The sequence below is a fragment of the Bos indicus x Bos taurus genome, chromosome 13, assembly GCF_003369695.1.
Source record: "Bos indicus x Bos taurus breed Angus x Brahman F1 hybrid chromosome 13, Bos_hybrid_MaternalHap_v2.0, whole genome shotgun sequence".
In the NCBI taxonomy this organism is placed as follows: Eukaryota; Metazoa; Chordata; class Mammalia; order Artiodactyla; family Bovidae; genus Bos; species Bos indicus x Bos taurus.
This window is the reverse complement of record NC_040088.1, coordinates 70213378-70233405: the sequence shown is the minus strand read 5'-3', so window position 1 is coordinate 70233405 and position 20028 is coordinate 70213378. Positions and strand designations below refer to the sequence as shown.

The 20028-nt window shown below is 40.6% G+C and overlaps 1 protein-coding gene across 1 annotated transcript in view; it reads right to left on the bottom strand.

Annotated features, from left to right (window-relative positions):
- CELF2 (CUGBP Elav-like family member 2) overlaps positions 1–20028 on the bottom strand; it is an 884302-nt gene that overhangs the window by 651458 nt on the left and 212816 nt on the right. Inside the window, exon 2 of the mRNA XM_027560192.1 lies at positions 19671–19708. The gene's annotated coding sequence lies outside the window, so the exon portion shown is untranslated. The remainder of the gene's footprint in view (positions 1–19670; positions 19709–20028) is intronic.

The following is a 20028-nucleotide window of genomic DNA, read 5'->3' as shown; positions in this document are numbered from 1 at the left end:
TGGAGTGGGTTGCCATTTCCTTCTCCAATGCATGAAAGTGAAAAGTGAAAGTGAAGTCGCTCAGTCGTGCCCAACTCTTAGCGACCCCATGCACTGCAGCCTACCAGGCTCCTCCATCCATGGGATTTTCCAGGCAAGAGTACTGGAGTGGGGTGCCTTTGCCTTCTCTGCTAGTTCCACCTTAAAGTTGAAACACAGGTTTTCATTCCAAAATAGGAATCAAATATTTTAAATGCAAATGTTTCTGAGAGTCAGTCCATTGGTAAGTCTCCCCCTGAGACTTCTAAGTTTCTATGGGAAGGAGGTGAACTTCTACACTGCAGTGAGTTCAGGGTGGCTGAGCCAGAGGAGAAAGGAGAGGAAGATGGATCTCACACATTCACACAGTTCGAGCGCTTCACAAATGTACCTGTGACTTTATGTTCATTCATAGAAGAGTCTGAAGGCAAGTGGGTTGGATAGATAGGAGAGGAAAGAGAAAAGAAAAAAATTATTATATAAGTTTCTTCATGTCTGCTGAGATGGTATGGGGGATATTTTAATGGGAATGCTGCCAGTCTTTCGCCATTAAATACTAAGAACATCATTAAAACTTATGCTTCTTTGATTAAGAGCAAATATTGGGACCCAGTAGCTCAGATGGTAAAGAATCCGCCTGCATTACGGGAGACCCCAGTTCAATTCCTGGGTTGGGAAGATTTCCTGGAGAAAGGGGTAGGCCACTCACTCCAGTATTCTTGTGCTTCCTTGGTGGCTCAGATGGTATAGAATCTGCCTACAATGAGGGAGACCTGGGTTCAGTCCTTGGGTTGGGAAGATCCCCTGGAGGAGGGCATGGCAACCCACTTCAGTATTCTTGGCTAGAGAATCCCCATGGACAGAGGAGCCTGGCAGGCTACAGTCCATGGGGTCGCAAAGAGTCAGACACGACTGAGTGACTAAGCACAGCACGATAGACATGATGCAGCAGAATACCAATGCAGATGACAGAATGAAGGAGGAAGCAGTGTGCCTGTGCGGGACTGACCTAAGCCCGATGTTGCTGCTGTTGTTGTTGTTCAATCGCTGTCATGTCACACTCTTTGTGACCCGTGGACTATAGCCTGCCAGGCTCGTCTGTCTTCCACATCTAAACTTTCCAGCAAAAAAGGCCTCACAGGGAAACCAGAGGCTATCCTCCACTGCCAGAGATGCTGATCATCAGCCTTTTAATTTTCTAGTTTGGATTAAAGTACCCCTTGACGTATATTTGGTTGTTAATTATTATATTATTGTTCATTATTTCTGAAAAGTAATAACATGTTTAATAAAAATCGGAGCTACAATAATGAAAATCATTTAGATAATTTCAAGCGTTTCACCTCCTGAGGACTTCAATTTGATTTCTAAAACACAGTAGAAACTTCCTAATTCAGACTAATGACAGAGAGCCCCATTGTGAATTACCAAATTTTTCAGATGAGTGGGTATGCAAACAGACAGACAAGAATCAAGGAATGTAAACCACACAATATGCTTCATCCCTTTGTTTTGACAATAGTAGTTCAGACTTCACAGTCTATGATAAAACTTTCCGGTACCTCGATATAAATGTATCGACGCTTGTTTCCCAAAGATAATGAAGTCTTAGTAATCAGAAATCTCACTATAGAAGTCAGACATTAAATCTTTGCTCAGAGATCGCTCTGGGACTGCAGGGGGTTGCAAATAATTATCTGGCTTACAGAGTACTGAAGTGAGAGTGACACAATGTCTACTGCAGATGCAAAGTGAGGAACAGAGGTAAAAAGACGTTTTAATCTATCTCATGGCTTCCCAGGTAGCTCAGTGGTAAAGAATCCACCTGACAAGCAGGAAACACAGGTTTGATCCCTGGCTCAGGAAGATCCCCTGGAGAAGGAAATGGCAACCCACTCCAGTATTCTTGCCTGGGAAATCCCATGGACAGAGGAGCCTGATGAGCTACCGTCTATGGGGTCTCAAAAGAGCTGGACACGACTTATGAGTAAACAACAACAATTGGTTGCATTTAGCGTTACTCTCGTATTTTTTCTCTGCAATCACAGATTTTTGGGGGCAGAAGAGAGCTCATATGTGTTCTCTCTCACAACCTCCTTGTCTACTCTACTGCTATATTGATTAGGATTTTATGCTCTTCCCTTCAAGAATGGAGGAGGTCCAACTTAATTACATGCAACGCTCCCTTGCCTGAGAAAAGGCTACACATTTTTATGTGTGTAATGGGATCCAGACCCAGGGGTAATGTTGGGATTCAGAATCTCAAATACTTAATTTTTTTTTTTTTTTTTAGTAAATCATCTTTTTATTGATATTGCCAATTTTATAAGCTGATTTAACAATGCTGTTTTTATTTATTTATTTTAATTGGAGGCTAGTGACTTTACAATATTGTAGTGGTTTTTGCCATACATTGACATGAATCAGCCATGGGTATACATGGGATGGGCAGGGAGGTGGGAAGGGGGTTCAGGATGGGGGACACATGTACACTTAAATTTTTATTATCCATCATTTCCCCATCATCTCCTCCCCCTCTTCCCTCTGTTAATCTTGATGAATTGTTCTCAACCCTGCTGTCCACTGAGTCACTTGGGGGGCTATTTGAACACAGCGTTCCTCACGTGCAGACATTCTGCCTTAATTGACTGAGTCACTGGGAGAGTGGTGGGAGTTGAAAGGACCCACGGATGGCTGTGTTTTTGTATCACGTCATCAGTATTACACTCTGTGTCTTTAGTAGAGCCACAGCAGTGGGGATTCATGTAGATTCCAGGGTAGGGAACCATGTCACATTCAGGTAGAAGTAAGGAGCAGAAGCGTGAGTCTTGGAATCAAACTGCTGGGTTTGAATCCTCACTCTACGGCTTACTAGGTAAAATACAGTTAGTGAAGGTATCCACCCATAGAGGTGTGATTAAATGAGTTAATATACATGGAAGGTTAAGAACAGTTTTCAAAACACGGCAAGAACGGGAAACTTGGAGTTGTTATTCAAAGGGATCTGGAGGGAAGAGAGAGAGAAAGCAAAAGGCACCACTTTACAATGCCTGTAGGTTATGAAAGATTAGGCCGGGGCCACCGGAGGCAGAAGAATTGCTGAGAGCTGTCAGAAAAAACAGGATGGCCCTTTTGTGTAGACACCATGAATGGTTTGAAGCAGAGTCAGTTTTATAGGACCTTTTATTTTGTACCTATTTCGGGGAAGAAAACTTATGTTAGAAAAGGTCCAGGGGAATAAAATTGCTTATATTTAAAGAAAGGTCCTCCTGAGCTCTAATAAATTCTGTTCATCACCAAAAATAGATCTGGACCAGTTTTTAGAGGGTGGACTAGTTTTTGAAATGCTTGCTTATCCATGGAAGGAAGTACTGCAGAGATACAATATGCTGTGTTAAATGTCCCAAACATAGACACAATTATAACCTAGACTTTCTGAGAATTTGCAAATCGTTCATTTTGTAGCTACTTCCCCTTTGAGTGGCAACATTTGCATTTTGGACTTTTCCTTCTTGTTTTGTTTCCTTTTATTTCATGACAGGCAGGGCTCATAGAAGAGAATCCAAGTTGGATACCTGTTTAAGCAAAAACTAATTAGGGAAGCAAATCCACTGCTCCCCTTGAAAATCAAATATCACCTACCAGAATCAAGTCAAAATGACTTTTAGATTGTCTGTTATTTGGGAATATCTGTACCACAGCTCCTTCAATTACCAAGTCTAATTTGGAGTTGACTGCAAATTGAAGCACTTTTAGCAGGAGAAGTTCATGAGTCATTCAGGCTAAATCTAATTCATTTGTACAGTATTTCTTGGGCAAAGGTGGGTACCAAGGGATTTGCCTGAGTATGGAGACAAGGAAAGCTGCAGCGTGAGGGGCTTTCTGAGGCTCTGTAAGTGCGGTGAGGGCAGAAAATGAAGATTGGATGTGGCTGTCCTCACCTCCATCCTGTCTTGACTCCTGGTTTGCCTAACTTGCCCGCTGGCACTCCTGACTGCTCCCCCAACACTTCTCTTTCTCTCTTTCTGCATTACACACAGAGGGAGTGGGGGAAACCCGGAGAGAGCAATGTTTACACATATTATGTCTATGTGCATCTCCATATCATGCACATCCTGTGAAAACCTGGAAACAGCAGTATTTGAATATAATTGAAAGGGCGCCTGCTAATTTAGAGCCTGTGACAGCACTGTAACCAAGATTTACAGTTGCAAACGGTTGACAACTCGGCTATTGGGTGAAAAGAGGGTGATGGGAATCTGATTTGATGGGATGACCCTTTCTGACTTGTGAACAAAGAAACCTGCATATCTATTTTTAACCAGGCTCTGGAGACTTCCAGTAATTGACATTTGGAGCTGAGGCTCCTACTTGTCCCAGTTCCTGGGGATATTTGCATCTCTTTCTGTGTTTGGGTTTTGTCTGCCTAATCCCTCCGAGCGGGTGGGGATGCAGCATCGTCTCTGCGTTGGCAGGAGGCTCAGAGATGCCCTCCTCTCTGCACGTGCTCACTGCAGCCGCCTCCCTCCTCTCCGGCTGGGGCTTCCAACTGGAAACCTGGCGTTTTCTATTCCAGGAAAAATGCAAATACTACTCTGAGCTTTTATGAGTTTAGGCCTCACAAGTGTTATTTATCACAGGAGCAAAAAAGGAGCCGCCAGGGTTAGATCCTCAAGATGAGGTCCAGCAGAAGCCACAATGAAACCGGAACTTGGGATTTGGGGGTTTAACACAAAATTTCTCATGCAAGGGAGTGACTGCATTAAATTGTAGTCTCTGAATGTGGTTGTTGGGTCTTCTCTTTGTCTCCTTGGCGTTACTCATTTCATCCCACCCATCTTCCAATACTTGGGTTTTATTCCACCTCTTCCTAAACAAAACCTCTTCCCTTGAAAAGACTCAATGACTTATTCATACAATCATACAGAAAAGGTTTATCTGCTACTTCTTAGAATGTTTCTTTTTTTAAACCATTTTAATAGGGATAAATATACTGGAGTGCCAGTTCCTTCTCCAGGGGATATTCCCGACCCAGGGATTGAACCTGGGTCTCCTGCATTACAGGCAGATGCTTTACTGACTGAGCCACCAGCCCCTTAATAGGGATAAAGCCTTTAAGCCAAAGGACTAAACCTTTTGGTTTGGGAATTTCAGATCTCTTGTGGGGATGATATTTCCATCTTAAGGTGAAGACTGGAGATTTTTCTGGAATCACAAAAATGTCAGAAACATATGATTAGCAAAAGGAAAACAGGGAAGGAGGGATAAATTAGGTGTTTGGAATTAAAATATACACACTACTATATATAAAATATATAACCACAAGGACCTACTATAAAGCACAGGAAAATATACTCAACATCTTGCAATAACCTATAACAGAATAGAATGTTTAAAAAAAAGAATATGTTGCTGTTTGTTCTTGTTTTGGTCACCAAGTCGTGTCTGAATCTTTCGTGACCCCACGGACTGTAGCCCGCCAGGATCTACATTTCTACAAATTGTCATGGAATTTCTCAGGCAAGAATACTGAAGTGGGTTGCCATTTCTTTCTCCAGGTGGCTCAGGGGTAAAGAATCCTCCTGTCAATGCAGAAGGCTCAGGTTTGATTCATGGGTCGGGAAGATCCACTGGAGAAGGAAATGGCAACCCACTCCAGTTTCCTTGCCTGTGAAGTCTGATGGACAGAGGAACCCGGCGGGCTATAAGCTCGTGCAGTTGCAGAAGAGTCAGACATGACTTAGCAACTACACCACAACAAAAAAGAATATATATTTACATGTATAACTGAATCGTTTTGTTGTACATCCCAAACTAACACAGCATTGTAAATTAGCTATATTTCAATAAAAATTTTAAAAAGGAAAAAAGTCAACATTTAAGTGTTATAGATGCCATTTCTCTCGGTACAAGATCAGTCTCCCCTAAGATGAAGTTAGGGGTGTGAAATCTGAAAGATATTTTGAAGATGCCATTCTCTTCTTCACTACTGATTACCATAATCACTTAGAAAACACAAACTTCTTCACTCCAGTTGAAAGCCAGAAGCAGTGTATCATGCCTCTAGGGGAAAACATGGGCAAAACACTCTCTGACATAAAGCACAGCAAGATCCTCTATGACCCACCTCCCAGAGTAATGGAAATAGAAGCAAAAATAAACAAATGGAACCTAATTAAACTTAAAAGCTTTTGCACAACAAAGGAAACTATAAACAAGGTGAAAAGACAGACTTCAGAATGGGAGAAAATAATAGCAAATGAAACAACTGACAAAGAATTAATCTCCAAAATATACAAGTAGCTCATGCAGCTCAATACCAGAAAAACAAATGACCCAATCAAAAAATGAGCCAAGGAACTAAACAGACATTTCTCCAAAGAAGACATACATATGGTTAACAAACACATGAAAAGATGCTCAACATCACTCATTATCAGAGAAATGTAAATCAAAACCACAATGAGGTACCATTCCATGCTGGTCAGAATGGCTGCTATCAAAAAGTCTACAAACAATAAATGCTGGAGAGGGTGTGGAGAAAAGGGAACCCTCTTACACTGTTGGTGGGAATGCAAACTAGTACAGCCACTATAGAGAACAGTGTGGAGATTCCTTAAAAATCTGGAAATAGAACTGCCATATGACCAGCAATCCCACTGCTGGGCATACACACCGAGGAAACCAGAATTGAAAGACACGTGTACCCCAGTGTTCATCGCAGCACTGTTTACAATAGTCAGGACGTGGAAGTGACCTAGATGTCCATCAGCAGATGAATGGTTAAGAAAATTGTGGTACATATACACAATGGAATATTACTCAGCTATTACAAAGAATGCATTTGAGTCAGTTCTAATGAGGTGGATGAAACTGGAGCCTATTATGCAGAGTGAAGTAAGTCAGAAAGAAAAACACATATATATGGAATTTAGAGAAATGGTAACAATGACCCTATATACGAGACAGCAAAAGAGACACAGATGTAAAGAATAGACTTTTGGGCCCTGTGGGAGAAGGTGAGGGTGGGATGATTTGAGAAAATAGCATTGAAACGTGTATATTACCATATGTGAAATAGATGACGAGTCCAAGTTCAATGCATGAAACATGGTACTCAAAGCTGGCGCACTGGGACGACCCAGAGGGATGCAATGGGGCGGGAGGTGGGAGGGGGGTTCGTGATGGGGAGACACATGTACACCTCTGGCTGATTCATGTCAATGTACGGCAAAAACCACTACAATGTTGTAATTAGCCTCCAATTAAAATAAATAAATTAATTTTTAAAAAATTAAAAAAGAATCTGCCTGCAATGCAGGAGACCCAGGTTTGATCCCTGGGTCAGGAAGATCCCCTGGAGAAGGAAATGGCAATCCACTCTAGTATTCTTGCCTGGAGAATTCCATGAACAGAGAAGCCTAGGGCTACAGCCCATGGTGTTACAAAGAGTCAGACACAACTGAGTGAGTGATTAACACTTTTAACACTTGTGAGAGTCATTCTAGTAGTCTATGTGGATAATTCAAGCCAGAAAAGTTGTCACAGTACGACTGATTATCAATTGCTGATAGGATTGTCCCGAGTTCAGGAGGGGAGTGGTCAGGTCTATGGAGATTGGAAATCAAGAAAGACTTCTTGATTTGAAGTCTTGATCCTGAACAAAGGTCATTTTCCCCATAAGGTCTTTCCTGATTTCCAGTCCCTGTAGAATTGACCAATCTCCTTATCTGTATCCTCTATGTATCTAGAACATCACCTCTTCTGTTAGACTGTAAGTCTTTCAGGCAGAGATCGGGCCATTCCTATCTGTAGCCCCAGTGCCTACAAAGTGTCTGTACGAGTGGATGCAATCATGAATGAGTGAATAATACTAATAAAAAAAGAGCAACATTCCTGACACAGTCAGCAAGGTCAGCCTCCTCTGGCAACCTGGGTCCCGCTTGTCTCCTGAACTCCTCCTGCACAGACCATCTCCCAGTTCCCCAACCAGAAAGCTCTCCTGCCTTAGGTAGAATGCTCCCTCCTCCAGCCAGGACACCTGAGACCCCGTCTCCTGGAGCAGGCATCCCACATCTCTCTTCCCACGCTGTCTGTCTAGATAACTGCAAATCACCCTTCAGATACCGGAGGATGTCTGTTCCTTAAGGAACACCTTGATGATTAGGTCCCGTGCCCATGTTATTTGCTCTGTTCTTATCCATTAGCGCATGGAGCCAATTTGCAATTATACATCTATTTGTGCCATTATTTACTGAATGTCTAAGTGTTCATCTCCACAAGGACAAAGGTTGCATGTGATGTGAATTGCTCACCCTGGCTATTCCATCCTTCTCTAGCACACTGCTAGGCTCACAGGCTGCAATCAAAACTAAGTATGCTCTCAATGAGCTTATTGTACAGAAACAATAAGTTTGTATGAAATACAAAAAACAATAAGTTTGTATGAAATACAAAAAAATAAGTTTCTATGAAACCCTGAAGTTTCATAGAAATTCTCTTTTATCCTCAATGAATAATTATGGTCTTGCTGGTCAAGCCATAATTACTAATATTAATTAATATAATTTTAATTAATTGTTATAATTATTGATTATTAATTATTCAGTGGTCAGAAACTTAAGTGGAGTTGTCATCAATATATGTATTGTTTTCTTTGGTAAGTTTGATGTGTATATATACATATGTATACATAAGTAAATGAGCAGCATAGTTGGAATATTTAATGTTTCAAAGGACTTTTCGTATCATCATCTATCATACTTGCTCATCAAAAAATCTCTGTGAGGAAAGTAAGGCTTTTATTGTGAAGAAATTAATATATATATATATATATATACACATATATATAATATAATAGTAAGTATCTACTATAGTATGTAGTAGATATCTACATATAATGTGTGGTAGATATATAATAGTGCATAAAATATCCTAACATATAATGTATATGGGTTCCCAAGTGGCTCAGTGGTGAAGATTCTGCCTGCCAAGCAGGAGACACAGGTTTGATCCTTGGGTTGGGAAGATCCCCTGGAGAAGGAAATGGGCAACCCACCCCAGTATTCTTTCCTGAGAAATCCCATGGACATAAGAACCTGGCCGGCTACAGTCCAGGGGGTCACAAAAGAGTCGGACATGACTTAGAGACTAAACAATAACAAAATAATGTATATACTATATGTTATATACTGTGTGGTAGATATATATTATCATAACATATATACTAATTTATTAGAATGCAATTATATACTATATAAACATAATAGATATTATATATGTCATATAAGTCAATTAACCAATTGGGAAAGGAGTATATCAAGTCTGTATATTGTCACCCTCCTTATTTAACTTATATGCATAGTATATCATGTGAAATGCTGGGCTTGATAAATCACAAGCTGGAATCAAGATTGCCAGGAGAAATATCAAAAACCTCAGATACGCAGATGACACCACCTTAATGGCAGAAAGCAAAGAAGAACTAAATAACCTCTTGAAGGTAAAAGAGGAGAGTGAAAAACCTGGCTTAAAACTCAACATTCAAAAAGCTAAGATCATGGCACCTGGTCCCATCACTTCGTGGCAAATAGATGGGGAAACAATGGAAACAGTGACAGACTTTATTTTCTTGGGCTCCAAAATCACTGTGGATGGTGACTGCAGCCATGAAATTAAAAGACACTTCCTCCTCAGAAGAAAAGTTATGACCAACCTAGACAGTGTATTCAAAAGCAGAGACATCACTTTGCCAACAAAGGTCAGTCTAGTCAAAGCTATAATTTTTCCAGTAGTCATGTATGGATGTGAGAGTTGGACCATAAAGAAGGTTGAATGCAGAAGAATTTATGCTTTTGAACTGTGGTGCTGGAGAAGACTCCTGAGAGTCCCTTGGACATCAAGGAGATCAAACCAGTCAATCCTAAAGGAAATCAACTCTGATTATTCATTGGGAGGACTTATGAAGCTCCAATATTTTTACCATTTGATGTGAAGAGCCGACTCATTGGAAAAGACTCTGATGCTGGGAAAGATTGAGGGCAAAAAGAGAAGGAGACAACAGTGGATGAGATATTTGGATGGCATCACTGCACTGACTCAATGGATATGAGTTTGACTAAACTCTGGGATATAGTGAAGGACAAGGAAGGCTGGCGACCTGTAGTCCACGGGGTCGAAAAGTCAGATACGACTAAGCTACTGAACAACAGCAAAGCAGCATATTATACATAATTACCTAAAGCCACCCTGTAAGCTCGCTGCAAAGACAGAACTCATTATGGAATTTTATAATCCGGAGTGATGATTAAGATGCTTAAAACTCTATGTGGGTGGTGTTGAAAAGAATGACTCCAGACAATTCTTCCTTCCGTGTGTGAAAACAAGCTCTTTAATTTTTGCACAATCTTTTGCTGTTTGCTCATGAAAATAAATAGACGGCTGCTATGAGAAATCTTTCATTGCAGACTTTTCCGTAAAGTGAGAGAGAATAAAACTGAAGTCAGGAAGCAGTCAAGCCCAAAATGGTTTTGCTGACAACCATGTTCTTGGATCAGAGCCCCAGACCTGCAGTGTACCGAGAAGACTTCTCCACAGTTTGGATGGGTAAGCCTGAAAACTAAAGGACAAGTAATTTGGAGAAAAGGTAGAATTCCTCCTTTTTAAAGTAGAAGGAATTAGGAGGAACAAAGAAAGGAAAGTTACAAGTGTTTATCATTTACTTTGCATCCAAGACTTTGCTTAGCAATTTCCAATGTTTTGTCTTTCTTATTCAATCCTCCCCACACCCTGAGAGACGGAGGTATTATTATTGCCATGTTACAGCAGAGAAGTCAGTTAACATGCATTGTGTCAAGGGGTATCCTTGAGCTGTTCTACCACTCTGAGCTCCACAAATCAATTCCAAGAGCTTAAGATCCTCTTGGAGACATTTTCCAGTTAAAGTGAATATTCAATCATAAACTGACTGTCCCATCAGATGAGTTCCTAGGATCTATGAAATGAAATGTCTGGTATGATGTCAGGGCTTGGGGTTGCCATGCCAACTCTCTGCAGATGCCTACAGAGCTGGCTTGTATATAACTCCTTATTCTCACACCTTGCCCTAAGTGGTACCTGGCAGCACTCTTAATGAGATGGGTTTTCCATGGTCCTCCTTATTTGCAATGGACAGCTGTCATCCAAGAGCTGCTTTGCTACTTTGTCACTAATTCTCCACACCTCTATCACATTGGTAATATCCTCCAAAAAGCCACTACCGTGTCAGTAATTCCCAGGCCCCGTCCTTGGTGTTTCCGCCCAGTAATTTGGAATGTTCATGTGTCAAGCTTGAGCGTCCTAAATAACAGGGTGGGAACACCAAGGACAGGGCCTGGGAATTACACTCGGGCTTCCCTCATAGCTCAGTTGGTAAAGAATCTGCCTGCAATGCAGGAGACCCCAGTTTAATTCCTGGGTTGGGAAGATCTCCCTGGAGAAGGGATAGGTTACCCACTCCAGTATTCTTGGGCTTCCCTTGTGCTGCTGCTGCTGCTGCTAAGCTGCTTCAGTCGTGTCCGACTCTGGCTCAGCTGGTAAAGAATCTGCCTGCAATGCGGGAGATCTGGGTTCAATCCCTGGGCTGGAAAGATCTCCTGGAGAAGGGAAAGGCTACCCACTTCAGTATTCTGGCCTGGAGAATTCCATGGACTGTATAGTTCAGAGGGTCACAAGGAGCTAGACACAGCTGAGTGGCCTCCACTTTCACTGTGGCACACTCAGTGTTCCCCCAAACTCAACTTGCTGAGTCTGGATGCCTTCTCCAGGTGGACCGTTATTTCCTTCATCTTGTTCTGAGTCAGGATGTCCTGATGACATGTTCCAGTCATGATACCAAGCATCTTCAATATATTTTATTATCTAACCCATAAAATCACACTGAAAGATAGGAATAGCTGTGATTCTCCATTTTTCTGAAAAGGAAGCTGAAACAAAAGAAAACTTCTCCAAGGATACAGAGTTCGACAGAGGCTGAGCTGGAGCCTGCACACAGGTGTTCTCTCTTTGAGGCCTGCATGGTTGCCACTCAGAATGTCAGGAATGTATGGATGCTGGATGGGAATAGGTGGGCATCCTCGACTTTGTTTTCTACCTTTATTTTGGCAAGTCAGTACTTTATACGCAGTGTGCTGCTTTAGCATAGACATGGATGTATTGTACGGTGCTCAGTGGCTTAGTTGTGTCCGACTCCTTGATACTCTTTGGACTGTAGCCCACCAGGCTCCTCTGTCCATGGGATTTCCCAGGCAAGAATACTGGAGTGGTTGCCATTTCCTCCTCCAGGGGATCTTCCCAACCCAGGGATAGAGCCCTTGTCTCCTGTGTCTCCTTCATTGCAGGTAGATTTTTTTACTGTTGAGTCATTGGGGAAGCTCATAGATATGGATAACTCTTACTAAATAAGATATATAGATAATCTTTATCATACAAAATTGATAGGCAGGAAACATACTGATTTTTTATAACTCAAACCTCACCTCTGCAAGGGGATTTACAGACATAAGTGTACTTTGTACCCTAGAAGATGACACCTGCCACTCAGACACTGTAATGAACAAGTCAAAACAGAAAAAAAGTTTCCAAGTTCTGACACTCCATGTGAGGTCAGAGCACGTGTTAGCATGGAGGAACTCTCTATGATCCTGAAGGGTCTTGGGAGAAGAGAGGAATTAGGACTTGGGGAAATGACACAGAAAGGGACAACCGAAGAGCTTTCTGTGTGTGCATATTACACCTCCCGCTGCACAGAGCTGGTCACTCCTGGCCCCTCACTCTCAATCTTGTCTTCTAGGATTCTTGCCCATGGAATCTGTCTGGTGCTTAGACTGTTCTCAACTTGTACTTGTTGAATGAATTAACCTGGGAACTATTTTTGGTGGGACTTCATATTTGATTTCAAATATATTTGATTTGATGTGAAATTCAGCAGAAAAAATGTTATATATATATATAATTTTGTTAGAATATATGTATTTCAATGACTCTGTAGCATAATGTGGAAGCAGCTTTCACTTCTGTTTAAAATCTTTGGCTGAATGTGGGTTTTCTTTGTGGAGGCTGGTGTACATGCTCAGTTTTTTGCTAATCTGGGGTCTTGGCAAGGCTGCCTTGTGTCTTGGTGATTTGCATGTGTCACCTACAGATTGACACTTGCTATCTACCTCCACAAGGATTAAATCAAGAGCTGTTGCAGCTATAGATCTTCATCACCCTGAAAAGAGTTCAGGGTGGAAATCAGGAATGAGGGGGACTCTGTACTCTGGGAAAAACTGGTAGAACAGGTCTTCAGATTGATATTTTCAGGAGATGAATTTATGATCCCAATTCTTGCATCTCCTCATATCTAGAAAGGCACTAAATTCCTTCCTGGTGATGTCTGCCCCTCGTGACTAACAGTAACCTTCATGAGAGTAACAGAAACCTCTGCAAAAAAATGTATATATATATATATGTGCTTGACTGTATGTACTTCCTGTTCATCAAAATCACATTTATTCTGAACTTCTCTCCACCCCTCACCTCTTTGAAACAGTTTTTCAGAGCTACCTGAGATGCTGTCTCCTAGACTAGAGTCCTCATTTTGCCCCCAAATAAAACTTAACTCACAGCGTTTATGTGTATTTTAGCAAATTCATTGACATAAAACCCTCCTTGAGTAACTTTTGTTAATATCTTTAGCCTATATGTTAGAAAATATTTCACAGTAATATGAAGTTTATGCAAGTACTCTTTTTAACTTTTCACATTTTGACTTTGTTAAAGACACTTTTTTGACTGGATATATTGCAAAGGTGGTATAAAATTATGGCACTCAGAAAGGGTACCATTCATTTTCTTACAACCAATTGTATCATCATGAATTAGTCTTATGGTTTTGATTCAATCTGGGCAGAAGCAAAATGCTGTAAGTCTTGTAGGGGTGCCATGGTTGGGAAGCAATGCACTGAACTCCCTGTGTGGCACTCAGGGTGTTCTATGCATTTTCCTGCAACAAATAGCCTATTGGCTTAGTGGCAAGAAATCATCTGTAAATTTGGGGATGTAGTAGGCCACAGACAGGAGGAGCCTGGGCAGGATCTGGACTGCACAAGAAAACAATGGTCGTAGTCTATTTGCCTCTTTCTTCCTGAATATGTCATGGGAGTGGCCTCTCTAGGCCTCATGGTTTTGCTGTGCTACTCTGTATGCGGAAAGGCAGCTTCAGGTTTGTTTACAAGCAAGGGTGGCACCTTCCCTGTTAAAGAGTGCTGTAGGGTGTGGTATCTCAACAATTCCACGCTGAAGTTACAGGACCTGCAGTTCTTATCTTAATAAGAGAATACCTGCAGCATCTGCTGCAAAGTTGAAATGAGAATGCACGTAAAATCTTGAATCCCCAAATAAAAACTCCGCAGAGACAAATAACAGAGCAAATTCTTATCATTCGGGGAATCATTTAACATTTCAGTAGCTCATGCCTGAGTGTGACCAATGTGGTAGCCACAGTAGGATTTGTTGGAAATGTGTGGCCTAGAAAAAAACCACTGTCAAGATTGCTGATGCCTGAATCACAAGTTAGAATATGATTTTGCTACTCAGTTCTTTGCTGTCCATCACTCTTCTGAGCAGAAGTTTCCAGACTTTCTGGCTGTTCAGATTATGTTTTCCCTCCTGCTCCAGGTAGCAAATTGACAGTGAAGTTGGGGAGTGTAAATGTTGGGGCAATAGAAATTATGTAAATGTTGCATTCCAGCAAGACAAATTTCAAGCCCTTGAGGTCTTTCAAGGAGCATTAATTTTAGAAATTATACACAAAATTTAACTTTTTCATGCTAATAGTGATTTCATAAAGAAAAACTAATTAGTAAAGGTGACAAATATGAAGTTCTATTGAACATTTAAATTCAAGGATCTCAGTGAATGCCCCGGGGAGGTATTTACCCAGCCAATGACTCTCTGATGTTATTAAGAAGTAATTTATTCAAGAAGGTCTCCATTCATGAGTTTACATAAGAACAATATCTACTTTACAAGGGCTTGTGTTCTCAGTATAGCACATACCTAATTTACAATGACTTTTGGTTAAAATTTTCATTAGGTTGGTTCAATAGTATTTGATAATTTTAATACAGTTTTACGAGATCCCAGGTTCCCATTTATAGGAGGAGAAAATGAATGCAGAGGAAATAAATTTTTAAAGAGCAAATTTATCTCTCAAATGAGCTCTGCTAATTTCAGTAGCAAATCTGAGGTGGAAGAAAGTTAACCTTTAGCAATTTTATGGAAGTTCTTTTGGGCACAGACTCTGGACATCCATTAAAAAACCACTCAGTCCCACAGCATCAATGCTCTGCAACTATGCCAACCTGTGCAGTGATTTTTACAATAGACTCTTTTGTGAAATATGGATGTGGAAGAGGAACCCCCAGGGGTTAAGCACAGGGTGTTTTCATGGTTGAAGACAGGAAGGGAACAGAGCTCCTCAGGCATAGATTAGATCTAGAAAAACAGAACCAAAATAGATGAGAGATGACTGTTCTCTGTTCCTTAAAGAGTATACAATTATGAGAGTTCAAGAATTTAGGGGAGAAAACTATTACTTGAGCTTTAATCAAGAATGTGAAATCAGGGCAGACTGAGAGCCCCAGATAAAGGAAGATGAGAAAGCCACATCACAGGACCGGTCATCGGAGAACAGACCAGCCCTGATTTCCCTGGTTGTTCAGACAGTAAAGAATCTGCCTGCAATGTGGGAGACCTGGGTTCAATCCCTGGGTCAGGGAGATCCTCTGGAGAAGGGAATGGCAACCCACTCCAGTGTTCTTGTCTGGAGAATCCCATGGACAGAGAAGCCTGGTGGGCTACAGTCCATGGGGTCGCAAAGAGTCAGACATGACTGAGTGACTAACACTCTTGCCTTGCCTGACTGGAGAAGGGATGAGGTTAGCAGAAGGTTATAACACACACACACACACACACATACACAGAAAATTAAGGTTTTTTTTTTAGCAATTAAGTTTCCTGTTAACGTTCTCTGGTTTAGACTTATATAACAACTTCAAACCCCTTGCCAACTAATCTGCAAATAGCAGAGGGCCATGCAAAGGACTGATGCTGAAGCTAAGGCTCCAATTCTTCGGTCACCTTATGTGGAGAGACAACTCATTGGAAAAGACCCTGATGCTGGAAAAGATTGAGGGCAGGAGAAGGAAGGGGCAACAGAAAATGAGATGATTGGATGGCCTCACCGAATCAATGGACATGAATTTGAGCAAACTCTGAGAGATAGTGAAGGGCAGGGAAGCCTGGCGTGCTGCAGCCCATGGGGTGGCAAAGAGTTGGACGTGACTTAGTGACTGAATGAATAGCAACAACAACAAGGCAAAGTGAAACAGCACCCCTCCAATCTTATCAACAAATTGAAAGAATCAAATACTATTTGCCAACAATGTAGTCCAACTTCTTGCAATATGGTTACTATGTTGACAGAGGAAATGTAAATAAAATTCCCTGTCACATAATGGTCCAGGGTCCTGATGACCCAGCTGTGGTTTACAATGACTCCTGTGACAATTGTGGGTGAAAAAAGCCAGAGAAGGCACTTCACTCCTTATCCTGCCATTTCCATTCTGAACTGGGCTCTTTCCTCTGACTCTTCTTTTACTCTTCAGTATCTAGTATCTAGTGAATTTGATCAATGTAGAAAGCCAAACTAGATCGTTCACCTTCTAAATGTCAGATTGTATTGACTAAAGTCTTATTTGTGTTTATTCTCTTTATCTAGCTCTTACAAGTGCTCTTGGTCTATTAGGAAACAGACTGTTTCTAAAAGTCTTCTTTATCGATAGTTATAAAGTCAGCCTTACATTAAGTCAGGATTCAAATGAACATCTGATTTTTTGGGGTCATGGCCTCTGAGACATTATATAAAACCTTTGAAGCTAAAGTCAAATGCCCTATTTATTAGTTGTATACGGACTATACTCTGTCTAAAATGCATTCTGTGAGTGTTAGAAGTGAATCTACAGAATATATGGTTTATGATTGTCATTGTCATTATAAGTTATAGCTCTGTATTTTATAGTACATAATGAAATGAGATGATAAAAATGACATCAAGCTTTGGATTTTAGTGTCTAAATCACCCATTTTACTCATCATTTGGCAGCTAAATGTCTCTTAAGTGCTATGCAAGGTTTCATGATTTAATGTTTGCCCAAAGAACAGAGAGAAATATGTTGAACTGTGCTACTACGTAGAGTCAGACTACGCTTCACGAGACCATCGGAAGGTAGGGCCAAAGTTCAAGCTGATCTGTCTACCTCTGGACTTCTGATTCCCAGAAGCTCATCAAACCTACAAGATGCTCGGAGAAAATTTACAGAGAAAATTCATGGAGTTTACCGCTTTCCCATCACTACATTTAACTTACTCTGACAGCCCTATCAAGCTCTTCTTCTCTCTGAAAAATTGATATTTTGGTCTCTGGTGGTCTTTAGTATTTAGCCTCCTGCCTTTATGAGCTTTGCTGTGACCAAAGATAATTCATTATTTTGGAGGAATCTTAGCTCACGGCGGTGAAAGACTCGTTGTGGTAGCTTCCAGTGCTGTGACTATTATGTGCCTGCTGGTTTTCTTAAAAACTCTGTTGCCTATAAACCTTGTTCTTCGGTTTAGGATCTTCAAAACAGGATGTTCTATTCTTACGTTGGAAGGCGGCCTAGTATGACGAAGTACTCATTAGTTGCGATTTTTCAACTTTATTCTACTGAACCCTCTGCCAATGCAAAGGACTTGCCATTCCTACCCTTTACACCCTGCCCCTCAGATGCTGGGTAAGATTTATGGCCAGAAAACAGTGGCATCTAGTTTCAAGGTCACTTTGTCTTGCTTCTGCTTTAAATAGGTAATAATCATGATCAGACTTCACACTGTTGGAGGATCAAGACATTTAGTAGTGTGACCCCCATGATTTTAGGGACTTTTTGATAGTCATCTGACTCCTTGCGTTTCCCAACTCTTGCCTCATATTAAAACAAACACAATTCACCGTCATCAGTGGTGTTCTCTTGATCCCCAGACATGACCGTCAGGTGATATGTGAAGGCTATAACATAGATAACTCCCAAGATGTTATTAATTATACCTCAAGGTTCAGGAAATACATGAGAGAGGGAACCAAGAAAGGAGAGGGATAAGAAATAAAAAATCTAGAAATTGTGGAGATGTTCCAGCCTAAGAGCCTTTGCTTTTGGCCCCACTGACAAAACTCTAGGGCTTTACAGGATCTAAATTGCTTTTTGTCACCCTCTCAATTAGAGAAGCTAATCCTGATGTTACTGAACACTCCTGAGCAATAAAGTGTGTGAATAACTTCCCTCTCATAACCAAGCGATGGCATGTGACCCAGATCACAACTACTATCCATGCAATGCATACACATTTTAGGATTAAGTTAAGTTTTCGCTTTTCCATCTGCGCTCTAAGTCTGTGCCATGTGTCCCCTAACAAGGTATTATCCATTATTCTTGTATTCAGTTCACTGTGTTTTGTTCCTCTTGTCCCTTGAAAATTAGCCTGTCTGTAATCAGAAATCACTTCCCCTCACAGTTCAGTGCATCTACTGGGGAAGCAGCAAATGCTTGTTTACAGGGCTGGTAATTGGATTAAAAGTTTGAAAAGAAACAGAAAAATGGAATGTATTGAAAAAATGAAAGACTAGAGCATGAAAATCAACAAAGCCAAAACAAATTAAAAAGCTCTAATGGATGAAATTGCTATTAATAGAAATCATTTATCAGGTACAATGTTTCAGAGTTTATCAATATTCAGTTGCAATGATATTTGAAAACCTAAGAGAAGAAGGAAAAGGGTTCTTCTGAATAGCCTTTCTGTGGGGACGAATTGAGGATGGCTGATTAGTTTCTGTGCATCTTCTGAACTGTCTTAAAAAATGGGCAGTGCATAAATGTGCACAAGATATGGATATGGAAACACTACAGTAGGGAGGTGATCCTGTGTTAGATTATTTAAGAAGGAGAATTAAGTATCCTTTTTAATTTGAATACTGTTATTTTGATAAAATCACAGAAAAGAAAAAGTTAAGTAATATCCCTTTCTACAAATTCTTGCTGAGTGATCTGAACAAGCATAATGTGACAATGAGATTCATTGGGTGTGGTGTGCCATTTTGTCAATGCAGAAAGGATGGCATTATCATATAGCTGGCTGCTTCCAACGTTAAAACTATATTTGGACCTAATTTTCTCTATATTCTTACAATAACCGTATTCAAAATATTTTTTCAAAAGCCAATGTTTTGGATAAACAAAATAAAACACCTTGCAAGAAACCAAAAGCAATAGAAGTATAGGAATTTGAAATCAAATAGTCATACTGGGATGTCAATATCCAACAACAGGAAAACTTTGATGTTAATGTGATCCAAAGAGGAAATGGAGCAGACTCAACAGTAAACACAATCCAAAAGAGAAAAATGCAAAGAGAAACAACAGAAGTGTTTATACGTCAAAAAGCAGAAAACTGAATTCACATGAGTTAACCGCCATCACTACCTTTTTAATAGGTATCTTTAAACTGTCCATCTTCGGTCTACAAAAGATGCAATCTCTTACCTGTGTGGTGGGATCACTCTGTCTCAAGCTCTGCAGATCTAAAGATGAAAATAATACAAGTAATTACGTTCAGTCCTTTAATTTGATAAACATATTCTATGCTAATTTTTTAAATGTGCTCATTTTTTTGGTTAAATAAAGATGGAATGAAAGCAATGCATAGTAATTAAGCAAATGATATGAATTTTCTGTTATTTGCTCTTGCAATTTGCTCATTGACCTAAAGTGACAGCAGGAGAAAGATTTAATTGTGGGGAACTTGTTCAGTCTTCATCAGAATAGAATGTTGGTGCTGAGTAACTGATTTCTGACTGTTGCTACAGCTGTGCTGTAAGGTTTTATAAGGGTTGTCTATACT